Source organism: Phoxinus phoxinus, assembly GCF_949152265.1.
Source record: "Phoxinus phoxinus genome assembly, chromosome: 8".
Lineage (NCBI taxonomy): Eukaryota > Metazoa > Chordata > Actinopteri > Cypriniformes > Leuciscidae > Phoxinus > Phoxinus phoxinus.
Genome location: NC_136883.1, coordinates 37,796,624 through 37,803,680, shown reverse-complemented (window position 1 = coordinate 37,803,680; position 7,057 = coordinate 37,796,624).

The window sequence follows — 7,057 nt, the reverse complement described above, 5'->3', positions numbered from 1 at the left end:
AGTGATAATCATATTTTTAGTTATTGTATGTGATTTTTCAACCATTTTGCCAAAATTCATCTTTAAATGTCTTCAATTGCTCCTTGCTGCAGTTGGTCTCACACTCCCAGCCACTTTGGCATGTCTTGTCGTCTTGCTTGCGCTTGGCCCCGTAATGGCTGCTTGCAGCTATATTTCTTTTTCTTTTTCTTCCGACTGGGCGTCTATGGCAGCCTATAGAACCGTTTGCGGGAAACTTATACAAATTGGCACAGTGATAGAGGACAGCCTGAACTATCACCATAGCAAATTTGGAGTCTCCAACTCATTCCCTCTAGCGCCACCAGCTGTCCAAAGTTTCACTCATGTTTATGCTAATAACTTTTGAACCACAAGGGCTAGAAACAAAATTCTTTTTTCCTCCGATTCCTGAGCTCACGACGATTCGACTGGACCCTATGACGTCATTTTCCGTCATAATAGTTTTCCCGCCATTTTGAATTTTCCGAAAAACCTACTTTTTCGAACTCCTCCTAGGCCGTTGCACCGAATTTCACGAAAAATGAACCAGATCATCTCCAGACCTTGACGACCAAAAGTTATGGAATTCAAGTTGATTCGAATTACCGTTCTCGAATACCGCGCAAATAAATTTTACGTAGCGCTTGCGAAAACAGACGTAAGGCTGTATCTCCACAACGCTTTATTGGATTCAGACCAAATTTGGTACATGTCATCACAAGCATGACCTGAGGCTACATACTGCGTTTCGGCGCAGCGCCACCTACTGGTCCGGAGATATGAAGAATTTATATTTTTGCTTATAACTTCTGAACGGTTTGTCCAAAAATCACAAAAGTGGTCTCGTTAGATTCAGGGCGTCGTGCTGAGTTGACTGATATCCAATTTTCCCATATCGGCCATTTTGGCTATCGGCCATTTTGAATTATGTGCTAAAATGCTGTATTTTATGAACGCATGAACGTATCGTTACGAAACTCAGTATGGGTCATCAGTACAACGCCCTAAAGGTACTCAAAAATGTATGAGACAGCGCCACCTTTTGGTCAAAAGTTATAATGAAATTTCCAAAAATGCTAATAACTTTTGAATAAATTTGCCTATAGTAATGACACTGATCTCAATAGATTCCTTGGGTTATGCTGAAAACATAGATACCAATTTTGCCATAGTCAGCCAAACTTCCTGTCCGCCATCTTTATTTTCTTTTAAAACCTACTTTTTCGAACTCCTCCTAGACCGAACGTCCGATTTTCACCAAAATCGGATCGTGTCATCTCCAGACCGTGCCGAGTAAAAGTTATGGATTTCGTGTCGATAGACGAAACCGTTTTCGTATACCGCAGTGGCAAAGTTGAGGCATGATGCCAAAATGACTATTCAGGCTTTATATCTGCAATGCCTTGACATATTGACACCAAACTTTGTAAGGGTCATTGTCACTTCACTCTGACCACATCACATCAGTTTCGTAATTGCGCCACCTATTGGTCGAAAGTGATAATCATATTTTTAGTTATTGTATGTGATTTTCAACCATTTTGCCATAATACATCTTCAAATGTCTTTAATTGCTCCTTGCTGCAGTTTGTCTCACACTTTCAGCCATGTAGGCATATCTCGTCGTCTGCTTTTGCGCTTGGCCCCGTAATGGCTGCTTGCAGCTATATTTAGGGGCCAAGCACTGAAGGTGCGGGCACCTATTGTATCTGTTCCCGTTCTTATTCTTCTTTTTCTTCTTTTTCTTCCGACTGGGCGTCTATGGCAGCCTATAGAACCGTTTGCGGGAAACTTATACAAATTGGCACAGTGATAGAAGACAGCCTGAACTATCACCATAGCAAATTTGGAGTCTCCAACTCATTCCCTCTAGCGCCACCAGCTGTCCAAAGTTTCACTCATGTTTATGCTAATAACTTTTGAACCACAAGGGCTAGAAACAAAATTCTTTTTTCCTCTGATTCCTGAGCTCACGACGATTCGACTGCACCATATGACGTCATTTTCCGTCATAATAGTTTTCCCGCCATTTTGAATTTTCCGAAAAAACTACTTTTTCGAACTCCTCCTAGGCCGTTGCACCGAATTTCACGAAAAATGAACCAGATCATCTCCAGACCTTGACGACCAAAAGTTATGGAATTCAAGTTGATTCGAATTACCGTTCTCGAATACCGCGCAAATAAATTTTACGTAGCGCTTGCAAAAACAGACGTAAGGCCGTATCTCCACAACGCTTTATCGGATTCAGACCAAATTTGGTACATGTCATCACAAGCATGACCTGAGGCTACATGCTGCGTTTCGGCGCAGCGCCACCTACTGGTCCAGAGATATGAAGAATTTATGTTTTTGCTTATAACTTCTGAACGGTTTGTCCAAAAATCACAAAAGTGGTCTCGTTAGATTCAGGGCGTCGTGCTGAGTTGACTGATATCCAATTTACCCATATCGGCCATTTTGGCTGTCGGCCATTTTGAATTATGTGCTAAAATGCTGTATTTTATGAACGCATGAACGTATCGTTACGAAACTCAGTATGAGTCATCAGTACAACTCCCTAAAGGTACTCAAAAATTTATGAGACAGCGCCACCTTTTGGTCAAAAGTTATAATGAAATTTCCAAAAATGCTAATAACTTTTGAATAAATTTGCCTATAGTAATGACACTGGTCTCAATAGATTCCTTGGGTTATGCTGAAAACATAGATACCAATTTTGCCATAGTCAGCCAAACTTCCTGTCCGCCATCTTTATTTTCTTTTAAAACACACTTTTTCGAACTCCTCCTAGACCGAACGTCCGATTTTCACCAAAATCGGATCGTGTCATCTCCAGACCGTGCCGAGTAAAAGTTATGGATTTCGTGTCGATAGACAAAACCGTTTTCGTATACCGCAGTGGCAAAGTTGAGGCACAATGCCAAAATGACTATTCAGGCTTTATATCTGCAATGCCTTGACATATTGACACCAAACTTTGTATGTGTCATTGTCACTTCACTCTGACCACATCACATCAGTTTCGTAACTGCGCCACCTACTGGTCGAAAGTGATAATCATATTTTTAGTTATTGTATGTGATTTTTCAACCATTTTGCCAAAATTCATCTTCAAATGTCTTTAATTGCTCCTTGCTGCAGTTTGTCTCACACTTTCAGCCATGTAGGCATATCTCGTCGTCTGCTTTTGCGCTTGGCCCCGTAATGGCTGCTTGCAGCTATATTTTATTCATGTATCCTTCCTTCCTTCCTTATGTATTCTACTAATTAAATAAGCAGTGGGAAAACTCATTTAGAGTGTGTGTCTTGACCTGGACAACAAGCTTACACTTCGAATTAAGATCTGAAGATATTCATTTTTGTTCTAATTTTTTTTTTTTTTTTTGCACAGTTACAAGTACATATATGTGAACTTTGTCAGCACAGGGTGTGTGTGTGTGTGTGCTGCTCCACTCACTTCTCCTCTGATCCAATGAGCTTTGATCAGGGCTGCTGAGACTCCGCCCCCACAGACAGGAGTCTGATGATTGACAGGAGTCTGATGATTGACAGTAGTTTGATGATTGACAGGAGTCTGATGATTGACAGGGGTCTGATGATTGACAGGGGTCTGATGATTGACAGGAGTCTGATGATTGACAGGGGTCTGATGATTGACAGGGGTCTGATGATTGACAGGAGTCTGATGATTGACAGGAGTCTGATGATTGACAGGGGTCTGATGATTGACAGGAGTCTGATGATTGACAGGGGTCTGATGATTGACAGATGAGAAGGTGGAGCGTGAGAGGAAACATGAGTTCATTAATAATCATTTTTCAGCAGCAGTTTAATGATTAAAGCACACACACACACACACACACACACACACACACACACACTCACTCTCTCTCTCTCTCTCTCTCTCTCTCTCTCTCTCTATTAAACACAATTTCTATGAATAAAGACTAAAAACGGTGATAAAAACGACTCGGCCACACTCGACCGGTGTTGTTCTGTAACGTCCGGCTGTTTTAAATCTAATGAGAGATGTTTGTCCACAACACACGTCATTAACAGCTCAACTCATCGGAACAGGAACTAAATGTGACACTCATGATCTCGAGTATTACAGACGAGGAACATCTCTTCATGAGTTTCCCCACAAACACAACATCCCAGACACACACATATGTGATGATAATTCATAATGTGATGAACTCATCGTGTTCATAAGCGGAGGATGTGTGTGTGTCCGTCCATCGCTTCACATCACCGACACACACACACACACACACACTGCTTCTGGAGGAGAAACTCACAGTAGCACATTCATAATCCTGTTGCACATTCTGTGTGTTTACTGTATATGCAAAAATGTTATTATGATATTACACTGATTTCTGAAGGATCATGTGACACTGAAGACTGGAGTAATGATGCTGAAAATACAGATTTGATCACAGGAATAAATTACACTTTACTATATATTCACATAGAGAACTGATGATTTACATTAGAATAATATTTTGTGATTTTTACTGTATTAAAAAAAAAAAAAATCAAATAAATGCAGCCATGATGACCAGAAGAGACTCTTTCAAAAACACTTTCAAAAATCTCACCAAACCCCCAACTTTTGAATCATAGTGTATGTGTGTGCATGTTAATATGACATATTTTAAATATTTCAAACACTACACAGTTTTGTTTTGATCTGAATGTGACTTCTGCTTTGCGGGAAGGAATATTTCACTGGAAATAAAAATGATCCAGAAATAAAAGTTCGAGGAAAACTCCGTCACAAACCCCGGAGAAGTGGAGAACACCGGTGAACTACACACACACACACACACACACACACACACACACACACACACACACACACACACACACACACACACACACACACACACACACACACACACAGAGAAGTATTCTTTAGAGAACCGTAAATGCCATGGCTCATGAATATGGTAATCATCCTCATTGCTCTCGTGATGTCATCATTAGCCATGTTTCCATTCAAAGTTATGAATAGAACTGCGTAAAATCGGAATATCATAAACATTAGTGAATAAAGCACCGTTTCCCTCTTTCTGAATCTGATCACACACTTCGACTCCGGTGTTTCAGAAACACCAAACCAACATCCGAGACGCTGCAATGTGATTGGATATTATTAATTAGTTATTATACATTTTTAGAAATTATGTGCATCTTGTTTTCATCCAGCATATTTTTATGCGATAACCCACATAAAAGTAGATGGGTGGAAACACACTGTAGCTCACGACTCACGACGTGTGTCCTGATCGAGCGTGACCTCTGACCTCTGGAGTGCGCAGGCATGATGGGACATTGGTCTCGAGAGACGCCGGCGATGAGCGATCGAAACTCTGAACCGACGGAGAACGAGAAGAACAAGTGAATCACTGAAGAGAGAATGTGACCTTTCACTGGAAATATTCATGTTTATAAATGTCAGATTATTCACACACACACACACACACACACACACGCACACACACACACGCACACACACACACACACACACAATCACACACACACACACACACACACACACACACACACACACACACACACACACACACACACACACACTTCCAAAATTATTTGGAAGAAAAATCAATGACAAAGACTCTCTTATATTCATATTTTTATAAATATCAGACCATTTGACAAGCAACAGATTTTTGTGTAGTTTTGCAAACGGCTGAATTTTTTTTGCACATTTCTTTTAAATGTGTCACAGAGACGCATAAATGTACTTGCAGGAACTCAGGGACGGAGAACAAGCGGGTCCAGGACCACTTTAAACACGGTTACTGACTGACAGGTGTAACCGAGGGTATAGCTAATGTGTTCTTAAACTATCCATCCTATAACAAACGTCTGTCAGTCAGTCCATAACACTGCAACATAGACATGCTTAAAACACACACAAGTTAAAGGTGCATTATGCGACTTTTCTACCTAAATAAATGGACAGTAAAATTGTTTCTATTCACATCAGATAAAGACAGAAAAAGCCAATTCATAATCATAACGGTCATTTAATGAACAACGAAATGCAGAAATGGAGCCTAATGTATAAAGCGGAACGTCACAGAATTTCTGAATGAATAAATCAAAAGTTGAGCTGCATAATGAATGAAAACGATTAAAAACGCTGCGTTCTGCTTCCAGGCCAGTAGGTGGCGATGTCTAGAAACACTACGTAACTGTAGACTAAACACGCAACATGCATGACATCACAAAAAGTCGCATTTTTTACTATAACGGTATCGCTTTCTAAAACTCGCACTTTGAATCCTGTTTTTAAAAGTTTACGTGTTCAGGCCCTAAACGCTGCCGTCGTGTACATGAACGGCTAAAACGCACAAAAGTTTTACGTTTTAAAGTTGAAAACTTGATAAAATATCACATCATACACACAGGAATCTTCACGGCAACCCGTCAAAATAAAAGTCAGTTTAAATTGAGGAAATTATGACAGAAATATTACCATTGCTCAGTAGTGTATTTCAAGTAGTAATAATAATATAATGTAAAATAATTAAAACATTATTTTTAAGGAGTATCACACAAGTATTTATATGTTTTAATTTAAACTATAAACTTAAAAGGAAACTTGCCAAAAATAAAAGGAATTATTGAATTTACATTTGATTACATTAAAAAATGGAGGTAATTAAATACATTTATAACACTTACAATTTAGTTAACAAAGTAAATTTGTATTGAATATTATGTTTTTATATTCTATGCCCTTCTGCCAGTAAAATAAACCACTAAAGGTTCATTAATGAACAAATAAATAAATAAAGATACCACGAGAACAGAGGAGAAACAAATACAAGTTACACGGTGCACCTTTAAAACTATTTTGAATTGCTCAAACTCCAACACAATGTTTTATCATTCTTTCATATTGGAGCTCATTTATTATAAACCAGCGTTTACATTACAGTGTGTTTGCATTCCTCTGGATTTCACTGAACACACTCCGTCTACACATTAAACTCTCGATGCAATGCAGGAAGACAAACAT